General features: G+C 44.8%; 1 non-coding gene across 1 annotated transcript; it reads left to right on the top strand.

Annotated features, from left to right (window-relative positions):
* The first annotated feature begins 6,138 nt into the window (after positions 1-6,138).
* TRNAT-AGU (transfer RNA threonine (anticodon AGU)) lies at positions 6,139-6,212 on the top strand. Its single transcript has one exon. It is a non-coding gene; the product is annotated as a tRNA-Thr (tRNA).
* The last annotated feature ends 5,099 nt before the right edge of the window (positions 6,213-11,311 follow it).

The raw sequence follows: 11,311 nt of genomic DNA, 5'->3' as shown, positions 1-11,311 counted from the left end.
TTGCTTTGTTATTGATAAATAAGAAAACAAACATTTTTTGTTAGCAAAATAAAATATAATCAGGGTAAGTAGGCTAGTTTTGGTGCTAATTGCTTGATCTCAGGTAATTCTGAACATGAGCATTTCTTGCTTTTTTTATATACAAATGGGTAAGATAATAATAACCCACCTCAGAAGATTTAAGATTGACTAAATTAACATTTTAAGATTTTAACAGGATGTCCTTGTCTAATTCTAAGTTTATTACTATTGAAAAAATAGAATAATTTGATTTTTGACAAGATTTGAAAGATTTTGAAAAACCTCAATCAGCTTCTACCAAAACAAAGTACTAAGGATTTCTTTCCTAATCTGCTTATAGGTTATAGGAAATCTGCCAAAAAACTCCCTCAGACCTTTAAGAATTTTTATTTTCCCTTTATTGAACAGCAGAACATGAAGACATTGTAATTTCATGTAGTATTTCCTGTGACAGGAAATATGGTGTATCTGGTTGAGACACGGAAAATACCACAGATGTTTTTCATGCAATACATCCAACAGTAATAGCATATGTCCAAGGTAAAACAAGACTTATTACTTTTGCATCTTGTTAATGCAGCTCTTGATTTATAAAAATATTCTTATTTTTAAAAAAAATATAACATTAATTAATTCCATTCAGTTTGAAGATCCTTACTTGAGAAAGGCAAAGAGAGTCATCTGCAAAGACATTAAACCTACCATTCTTCAGTATACTCTTATGAAAGGGAGATAATGGGCCAAAGTTAGACCACCAGTGATTGGTTTTTGACCAATAATTTTTCTCTGAAGTTAATTTTTCTACTGAGACCTCAGCTCTGCGAGGCTTCCACTCAGGTCAGTGAGTTGACATTCCTTAAGAATTGGTTTCAGAATATGTAAGCAGCCTTTACATATACAAATGTAAAGTTTGCTGAATCACAGCCTGATGATAATTCATTTAGATTTAAAAATAAAACATGCAACAAATGGATTGTAACAATTAGAATTCTGTTAGGTGACTATCAGGTGATCCTTTTTCCATATAATTTTTCCTCATATGCTTTTGAAGAAAGACATTCCCAGTGCCAGAAGCCTTGCTCACTAGGATCTCCTGAGCTTTCACCCAATAAGCTCACTTTGAAGTCAGCAACAGGAAAACCTTTATGTCAATTTAGGGCATTGTTACCATTTTAAGAAGGAAGGATGCAACAACAGAGATGTCAAATGAACTGTTAAAAATATTGATGGCATTAAATAAACTCAACCAATTTAGCTTTGCATTCTTAAAGCAATAATCACAGAGAGTCTGCCACTAGACACTAATAAAATTGTCTTTGAGGAATTAGGAATTACTTTGGATGGGAAATCCACTCTGAAACACCGCAAGGTTTCTTTTAAATTGCAGTGACTACAACACTGTTTCCTGTAAGAGATGCTCATAAACTTTTCTCCCTCTGTAGATTTCAGGAAGCACTAGAGTTCTGGAACATCCAGATTTCTTTTTTGACTGCTTTGATAATTGGACTTTAATCTAGAATTTTAAAATATTTTTCCTCTGAATATTTGAGTTTAAATTTATGCATAGAGATAGATGGATGCTTTTTTAAATGAAAAATGGGTAGGGTTTTTTTTTGGTTTTTGTAATGTATTAAAATGCAGGTGGGTTGTAGCTGCAGAACAATTTCTTGTTAAACTACTTTTAACAGAGAAACCAGCTGGTCATTTGTTCCTTAATAACTTGGGTCTAGTCCTGCAAAATGACCTTTCAATAAGGCTTGTACCCTGTGCTGGCTGTGAGATTGTAAGCAGCTCCACAGATTTCACAGAACTATTGGTGTGATTAAAATTCAGAATATGCTTCTGATGCTTTGCTGGATGGAGACAGGTATCTCAAAGTTGCAGGATGCACTTTGAGAGATTTGTAATGGTTACAAAGGCTCACTCTTCCTGTGTTCTTCATGTGTCAGGGGCAGCAATGCAATATCAGATTGCTGCTTTGCTGCTGGTAGTCATTACTTGTGCACAGCAACCTGGGGCAAAATCTTAAAAATATGGGATATAAAGGCAGGAGAATTTTATTGTCATGAACCTGTTTCCTTGAACCAAGCATTTAAGGCTTCTGTTAGTTCCTCTCTTTTTAGCCAAAAAAGAGAGATGTGTCAATACTAGTGGATGATGAATCTCAACACTATGGACATCTCAGGTAAACCATGAGTGACCACTCTAATCATGTAAGTAATTAATTCATCATTTGCAGGAAAACATGTTTAATTATGCACATTTATGTCCCTCTAAATAAGTAAATTGAAGTTGATGGTTTTAATGAGGCAACTTGAACATTTGCTTAATTGATATATCCATCAAGAAGTATAATAAGAAAATAATGGAGTAAAAGCACTGCAGCATGTTAGAAGATTAACTCAGCACTCACAGATATTGTCCTAACATTAACTGGTTAAAAAAACCTCCTTCAGTAAATACTGTACTGATCTGTAAGAATTAGGAAAATATGTATGTATTCATTAGTACCCACAGCCTAGAGCACATGTGGCAGTAATACACACCTGAAAAATTTCATGGACACTCTCAGCTGCTTTGAAGGAGCACAGGATCTACCATATTTGAAGCAGATGATGCTCATGATTCTACAGCAAGAATGCAGCACCTGTAACTAGGTGTCTCTTTGATGCTTGGGTGAATAAAGAGAAATAATCAGATTGCCGGTTTACCTGTGTCTGCATGGAAGTAGTGGGGAACTGTTTCTTACTGCCCTAGTTTCATTACTGGATCAGAGACAACTCTTGGTCCCTCCACAACATGAAATGAGTGTTACTGCAAACCACTGCTGCTCTGAACAGCTCCTCTTCTCTTCACTGCCGGGGGCTCATGTGAATTTCTACATTGTGATGTAGCTGGATGTTTTCTTTTGCAGCTCCTGCAAAAGAAGGAGCTCTTTTCTTTTGCAGATCTGAATGCTGCAATGAAGATGACTCCTGGACTGCTGCCACCAGATTAACCTGGGGTCACACCCTGATGGTGCCAGCTGAGTTGGGCAACTCAAGTGACTAACTAGCAGCTCCATGGGCGAAAAGGTACCTGCGGCTTGGGGACATACAAATACAGACAGGTTTGTGACTACTGAACCTGAAAGCATGCTCTGCACACTGCACTCTCATTTGTTTTTATTCACAGTTGAACAATTCTGAGAGTGTATTTTGATTTTTGAACAAGATACCTCCTTAATTTTCTAAATCAATAAAATTTTTATATATTGTTTTCCATTTACTTGTGTGTTGGAGGTTAGGATTTTTCCTTTTTTTATCCCTCAGGGAATTTTCTCCCTGAGAGATGGCAAAGATGATACTTGGGAGACAGAAGACGTGGCTGGGAGGAGGAGGAGGCGTGCAGCTGAGTGCAGTCCCTTGGCTGGGCTAAGGGAAGGCTTTCCCTTGGGAAGTGCAGAGCTCCCTGGGGATTCTGGTGGGGCTCAGGGCTGGGCTCAGCTCCTGCCTCTCTCAGGTCCGAGGGCACCGGGGTGGTTTTGGTGCCAGCCCTGCTGCCCAGAGCATTCGCTGCCACCGCGGAGCTTTCATCCTGTGCTGATTCCACTCACTGTTTTACTCTCGCAAGAGCAGCTGTTGGATCGGGACCTTCCTCGCTGGGAAGGGGACTGGGAAAAACGCCAATCACTTGGTTTTTAAAAATTTTAAAAGTTTAATAATGATAAAATGGTTATAAAAATATACGATTAGAATAATAAAGTTTAGAGTTAGGACAATTACAAGACAATAAAAAGCAAAGAATTACGGATGTCCGGATGCTCTCAGACACTAAGTCAGGAAAAGCATGACTTGTGAACAAAGGAATCACACTTAAAACAATACACTTGTTGCATATTCATACATCCTTCATGGTTATGCATAAATTCTGTTTAAAACAAGAACTCTGTCTGTTGTATGTCAACTGTTTCCTTTAATCCCCATGGCTCTTTGAGTCTGAGCAAGGCCTGAAGAAATTAATTTCTTCTGATAGGAAGCCTTAATAATTCCTCTCCTTTGGGAGATTTAGGGGTTCTTCGAAGCGAGCATCTCATTCCTAAAAAGAAACTCCCCCCACATACATAGTCTCTATTTTAACATTATGTTGGAACCTAAAACTATATTTAACACACCACTTAAGAGAATTAATACAGCATAACGTTCCAACATCACACATATAACATTCATCGTAATATTTGCGAAAAGCCAATCATAAAATACGCATTTTTCAGAGGGACCACCACCCCAATCCCTTCGCAGCGGGAGCATCTCCCGGCGTGCGGCAGCCCGGCCCTGCTGGTTTTCTGCCGCTGCTGCTGGGGCTTCTGCCTACATTTCAACGCGACCCGCGGCAGCCTGCGGCGCGGCCGCGGAGCCCTCGCCGCCCCTCGGGCCGCGGCCGCCATCCCGCCCCTCGGCCGCCGTCCCGCCATCCCGCCCCTCGGCCGCCGTCCCGCCCCTCGGCCGCCGTCCCGCCCCTCGGCCGCCATCCCGCCCCGCGGCCGGCCCGCCCCTCAGGCCGCCGTCCCGCCCCTCGGCCGCCATCCCGCCCCTCGGCCGCCATCCCGCCCCTCAGGCCGCCGTCCCGCCCCTCGGCCGCCATCCCGCCCCTCGGCCGCCATCCCGCCCCTCAGGCCGCCATCCCGCCCCTCGGCCGCCATCCCGCCATCCCGCCATCCCGCCCCTCGGCCGCCATCCCGCCCCTCGGCGCCATCCCGCCCCTCGGCCGCCATCCCGCCATCCCGCCATCCCGCCCCTCGGCCGCCATCCCGCCCCTCGGCCGCCGTCCCGCCCCTCGGCCGCCGTCCCGCCCCTCAGGCCGCCGTCCCGCCCCTCGGCCGCCATCCCGCCCCGCGGCCGGCCCGCCCCTCAGGCCGCCGTCCCGCCCCTCGGCCGCCATCCCGCCCCTCGGCCGCCATCCCGCCCCTCGGCCGCCATCCCGCCCCTCGGCGCCATCCCGCCCCTCGGCCGCCATCCCGCCATCCCGCCATCCCGCCCCTCGGCCGCCATCCCGCCCCTCGGCGCCATCCCGCCCCTCGGCCGCCATCCCGCCATCCCGCCATCCCGCCCCTCGGCCGCCATCCCGCCCCTCGGCCGCCATCCCGCCCCTCGGCCGCCGTCCCGCCCCTCAGGCCATCCCGCCCCGGCAGCGCCCGGCAGCGCCGCGGCCCGGCCGGGAGCCACGGCGCCCCTGGCGGCGCTGGCGGGAAGCGCAGGGCCGGGCGGGGTGCGAGTGCCGCGGGCTGGGCGCGCGGGGAGCGCCGGCGCGTCCTGCGAGAGTTAAACGGGTTAATAAAGGACACCAGGAGACGAGGGCCGTACAGCAAAGGCTGTTAGAGCCGGGTGCATCTGGGCACTCAGACAAGAGCACCCTGCTACCGTCAGAGACACCCCTTAAATACCTTCTCCCTTCCATCAGCCTGTTGCATGTTCATAGACCCTCATGCGTGTTCATAGACCCTCGTGCACAGTAAACTTTCCCCCAAACTAGTTTACACGTTCTGAGAATTGTTTAGCCTGGCTCCCCCTTGGCTCTGCCTTTTCAGAGCATGCAGATTCCCTGGCTGTGGTTCCAGCCCTCTGTTACCAGCTCCAGCTGGGGCCTTGGAGCACGCTGCCTGCAGAGGGGGAATGCTGCTGCCTGGCAGATCCGTGCAGGTGTCCCCATCCTGTGCTCACTGGGTGTCATCCATCCAAGCAGCATTGCAACACAAGCACACGGGTACCAGCTATTGCACTGCTGTGTCTAAGCTTAAATAACAGCAGAAAGAAAAACAAAATCTTTATAACAAAGTCACTTTAACGCCACACATATAAAATCCACTTTAATATTTGCAAAAAGCCAATATTACAATACGTATAACACCACGAACCGTGGCCAGCCGAGGCATGCAGGATGAGGCAGGGCTGGAGCTCTGCAGGCGGTTTCACCTATAAATGTCTGAGAAGCCGACATTTATGAATTTTCCTCCGCTCTCTACGAGCGTGGTGCCGAAGCCGGAGCGGGCGCGTGTGCGGTCCGCAGCCCCGCACGGGCCGGGCGGGCCGGAGCAGGGCCAGCTCGGTTAATGCTGCACGGAGCGGCCGCTCAGCGCGCGGCGCCGTGGCTTAGTTGGTTAAAGCGCCTGTCTAGTAAACAGGAGATCCTGGGTTCGAATCCCAGCGGTGCCTGCGCCGCAGCGCGCCTTTTTAGTGCCCGCCCCGTTTTACCGGCCGGGATGGGGAACGGCCCCGTGGGTGTGAGGTGTGTGTGTGTGTGAGTGTGTGTGTGCAACAAACAGAGCGGGGTGTGTGTGTAAATACAACAGAACAGGGTGTGTGTGTGAGTGCAACAAACAGAGCGGGATGTGTGTGTGTGAGTGCAACAAACAGAGCGGGGTGTGTGTAAATACAACAAACAGAGCAGGGTGTGTGTAAATACAACAAACAGAGCGGGGGGGGGTGTGTGTGTGAGTGCAACAAACAGCGCAGGGTGTGTGTGTGAGTGCAACAAACCGAGCGGGGTGTGTGTGTATATACAACAAACAGAGCGAGGTGTGTGTGTATATACAACAAAGAGAGCAGGGTGTGTGTAAATACAACAAACAGTGGGGGGGTGTGTGTAAATACAACAAACAGTGTGGTGTGTGTCTAAATACATCAGTGTGGGGTGTGTGCATGTAAATGCAAAAAATAGAGTGGGTGTGTGTGTGTAAATATAACAAACAGCAGTGGGTGTGTGTAAATACAACAAACAATGCAGAGTGTGTGTGTAAATACAGCAAACAGTGTGGTGGGTGTGTGCATAAACACAACAAACAGTGCAGGGTGTGTGTGTATGAATACAACAAACAGTGTGGTGTGTGTGTAAATACAACAAACAGAGCAGGGGGGTGTGTGTGTGTAAATACAACAAACAGTGCGGGGTGTGCGTGTGTAAATACAACAAACAGTGTGGGGTGTGTGTGTGAAAACAACAAACAGTGCAGGGTGTGTGTGTATGAATACAACAGTGTGGTGTATGTGTAAATACAACAAACAGAGCAGGGTGTGTGTGTGTAAATACAGCAAACAGTGTGGTGGTTGTGTAAATACAACAAACAGAGCGGGGTGTGTGTGTGTAAATACAGCAAACAGTGTGGGGTGTGTGTGTAAATGCAACAAACAGAGTGGTGTGTGTGTGTAAATACAACAAAGAGTGGTGTGTGTGTGTGTGTGTAAATACAAGCAGACTGCTGGGTGAGTGGTGGGTGTGTGTGTAAATATAACAGCCGGGTGGATGTGTGTGTAAACACAACGGCCTGGTGGGTGTGTGTGTAAATTCAACCCCTGTGGGTGAGCAGTGGGTGTGTGTGTTAACACGGACACACAGAACCAGCCGGCAGCTGGACATTCAGGCTGTCTCCTCTTTGCTTTATGGGGAAGCTGTTTTCCAGGACTGTTTTTTCACACTGAGTCAGGAAAATGCCTCTCACGATTTTTTCTCCTAATTGCCACATCTTCAGTAGCCCCAAGGGTAAACAAAGCTGTTATTGCCTGGTTCTCTTGCTGGAGTTCCTGTTGACTCCGAGGTTGCTGCTGAGGTTTTTTGTTGTCCATCAGCACTGAGACCTGCATTTCGCCTCTTACCTGCTACTATCACATTAAGTCTGGCTTTTCCAAGTGAGAATTGCACTAAGTACTCTGTGCCACCACGACATTCGTGACACAGCAGAAGGACAAAGAGCTTTTTTTAGAATTCTTGAAAAATCAAAAGCCAAACCTTGCTCTGTTAGGCTTGGGAATTAGGTTCAGCAAAAATATTCCAAATTTGTGTTATTCTAAGAAAGGCAGAATCCATCCCTAAACTTAAAGATGGCTTAAGAGCCATTAGTACAAGTTCCAGCCTAGCAACCATATCCTTCATGTGGTTTTTTTGCACTCACACAGCAGTGATGGGAGTAAATGGATTGACAGCCACATTTGGGGGTCAGAGGTTTTAGGACTCAGATCAGCACCCAAATTACAGTTGTTGGTAGGCTCAAATGTAATGTATAAGGCTTAATGTCCAGGGTGAACATTTTGGTTATATTTACCTGCAGGAATCTTTGTTTGAGTAGCACTCACTGTAAAAATGTAGGCTAGATGGTATTTGATATGTCATAAATATAAGTACATCATAATTGCAAACTGTGATATATTTTTTAAAAATTAGAAGTAGCTTCAGACTAACCTCCCATAGATTGATATTATCCAAAAGAAAACAAGAACTAGACAACTGGAATGTGAAAATTAAGGACAATTTGGGAAAAGAAGCTGCAGTGAATGCAGCCAATGAAACAGACTTGTTCTCAGGTCTTACACAGGAGAGAGATTACTTGGGCTTCCTTTGCTTTGACTATTTCTACCTGCTGTTCCTCTGCTAGTTTCCAGCCAGGTTCTGTTCTTTTGCCTTGTAGATGGCAATCACCAATATAAAGAGTTCTAGGCATTTGTATAGATGAGGTCAGACCTCACTGGGGTCTCCAGCATCCTCCCAAGGGGCAGCACAGCAAGTACCAACCTCTGCTCTGTGCCCAGGGACAGGACCTGAGGAAGCAGCATGAAGCTGAATCAGGAGAAGTTTAGGATGGCTATCAGGATTTTTCCCCCAGAAGGTGGCCAGGCACTGGAGCAGCCTCCCCAGGAAAGTGGTCACAGCTCCAAGCCTGTCACAGCTCAAGAAGTGTTTCGCCAATCCTCTCTGGCACAGGGTGGGATTGTTGGGGTGTCTTTGCAGGGACAAAAGTCAATGATCCTGATGGATCCCTTCCACTCCAGCAGATTCTATGAAAATATTTGAAGAAGGGCAAAATCAGAATCTGAATCAGACCCGATTTTTGCAAGACTATGGTTTTATGCATTAGTCAAATATGTAGCTCCAGCTTCTGTAAAGCCCCACCTTCTGAAATCCCCAAATTTCAACGTTGATCTATATACCTACACAGGAATTAACCCTATAAGACAATATTTAAATAAATTGAGTGAACCGAGTCATATTTTCTTGCCTAGATTGAAGGATATATAAAAACATCATACAGTTGCTTGTTTTGGCTCAACCTTGGATGTTTTAAATATGTTTTTATGAAATCTGAGCACTGAGCTTTTCCTGACTGCCCAGAGTGTGTGGTTGAAGGGCCTGCTGGGCTGAGCAATTTGCTGTATTTCCTATTTAGCAATCAACACTAATAGGAAATGTGACACTCATTTCACTGTGCCTGTTGTGCTGTAGCAACATCTCAGTATGCAGTTATTTCCAGGATTTGTTACCAATCTTTTCCTTGGAGGGGAGAAGGATCCTTTCAAACTGCAATATGTCAGCCTAAAAAGGTGTAAGTCCATCTGCTTTCTTCATTAATTTTTCCAATGTTTTACATTACCTGTGTGCATATTGTGAGGAGGAAGGGTAAGTGCTGTCTAATGAATGGCAAAATTCAATTTTCTTCAAAAAGGCTAGGTTTTTCGAGTATCCTGAAATGGGAAATATGGGCAGATTTCAATTTGGAAATGGGAGTCTATGCTTATTGAACTGGGACTTAATTTTGGCTGAGCACTACATCACTCATTTTCTTTGCCAAAGTGGGCAACTGGACTATTCAGTCAATGCAGCCAACCTCAGTAAAACTTCCCTGACAATTTCTTTTCCTTTTTTCCCAGGATTAAGGCTTCAGGTGTCCTCCCTCTGGTAATATTTAGTTCCTAAAATGAGAGTAGGGGAAACAACCCAAGGAAAATACTCACCAATGGGGATTGTGTAAAGTGATTTAATGCATTTGATTAGAAAAACCTCTCTTAAAACATCTAAATACTAATCATGCCCAAAAGATCATTTGACTTTCTTCAAAGTTTTTTAAGGTAAACAATTTGCTGAACAAATCACTAACTCTTAAGCTAAATGTATATGTTCAGTGTTTATGGGGATTTTTTTTCTTTTGCATTTATATGTGGGAATAGACAAGAAGAAGGCTGCTTAACTCTAAAGTAGAATTGTAGTAACAAATTCGTGAATGTTGTTAAAATTGCATTAAAGCTTATATGTGGTGTGCCAGGTAGCAGGCAGTAACAGCTGTCTTTGCATAAATATTTGCTTTTTTGTTTTTAATGTGAGCTGGAAAAGCTTGCTTCTCCCACCTCTCACCCAAATGTTTTGTCATCACATCACCATCCAGAAAGGTAAAGCAGCTGTACTCTGTATATAATTATATTATCAACTGCTCTAAAATACAGCATGTTGTGCTTATAGGCCCCCTGGCCCTTATGCTACTGGTATTTGCAAGGTTGTATTTGAAATCCATATACTCTCAGCCACGATCTATTTAATTTCCAATGAGCAAGAGCACCTGGGCAGAGTAGCCCAGTGCATCCTGAGACCTGTCCTTGTCCCTCAGCTGCTCTTTGGCTCTGCACACACTGCTCTTAACTTTGCATCTCTTTTGCCATCTGCAAAATTACCATAATACTGCTCTCACAGACTTACTGGGAGAGTTAATGAATGTAGCATGAAGCACTCTGAGCTCTCAGATAAAATCAATGTTATTAAAATCATGTTTTTGTTTTTCTCCTCAGTGAGGTCAGGTCATGCTGGGACCAAGCCTTTCCAATAATGCTGGCAGCATTCACAGATGCATTTAGACTGTTTCTGAGAAAAGGGCTCTGACTCACTTCATCTCATTGATGAGGCAGAAAAACAACTTGCAAATAAAACTTTTGAAATTATTAAATAGGGTATTTCATTGAAAAATTTAGCATGTAGGACTGTTTTAGGCTTCTTGTTGAAGGTGTTTATTAACTGTTAAGATTATTTTATGTTTATCCACAGAAATATATGTAATACATGTTTTTACAGATCAGTATTTTTCTGACAAAATACTTTAATCTCTCAAAATATTGCAACATTTTACATGAAGGTGTGTGATTATGATATCAATATATGATTGGCATTACCTGAGAAGGGTTAAGTGTAATATGTAGGTTATGAGTATTTAAGAAACACTTTAGAATCTTTCCAATTGTAACATTTATTGATGCCAAATGTAAACCAAATGGCCACAGTCTGTAAGAAAATAGGGTGAATACCCAATTTATGTTTCCATTACAACTGCCTCCTTCAAATGGAAGCTTAAAATGCTCTCCATTATCTACCAGTTCTGGCTCACCAGGCAGGTCCTCGGGGACTGGAGGTGCCAATGTGATGCCAATCCAACAGAATAGCTGGAAGGACAATCTGGGAAACTCCAGACCTGTCAGCCTGACCTTGGTGCCCGTCAAGATTA

Source organism: Lonchura striata, chromosome 11 (assembly GCF_050655825.1).
Source record: "Lonchura striata isolate lonStrDom1 chromosome 11, ASM5065582v1, whole genome shotgun sequence".
Taxonomy (NCBI): domain Eukaryota; kingdom Metazoa; phylum Chordata; class Aves; order Passeriformes; family Estrildidae; genus Lonchura; species Lonchura striata.
Note: the sequence above shows the minus strand (reverse complement) of the source record. Positions and strands in the feature narration are given on the sequence as shown.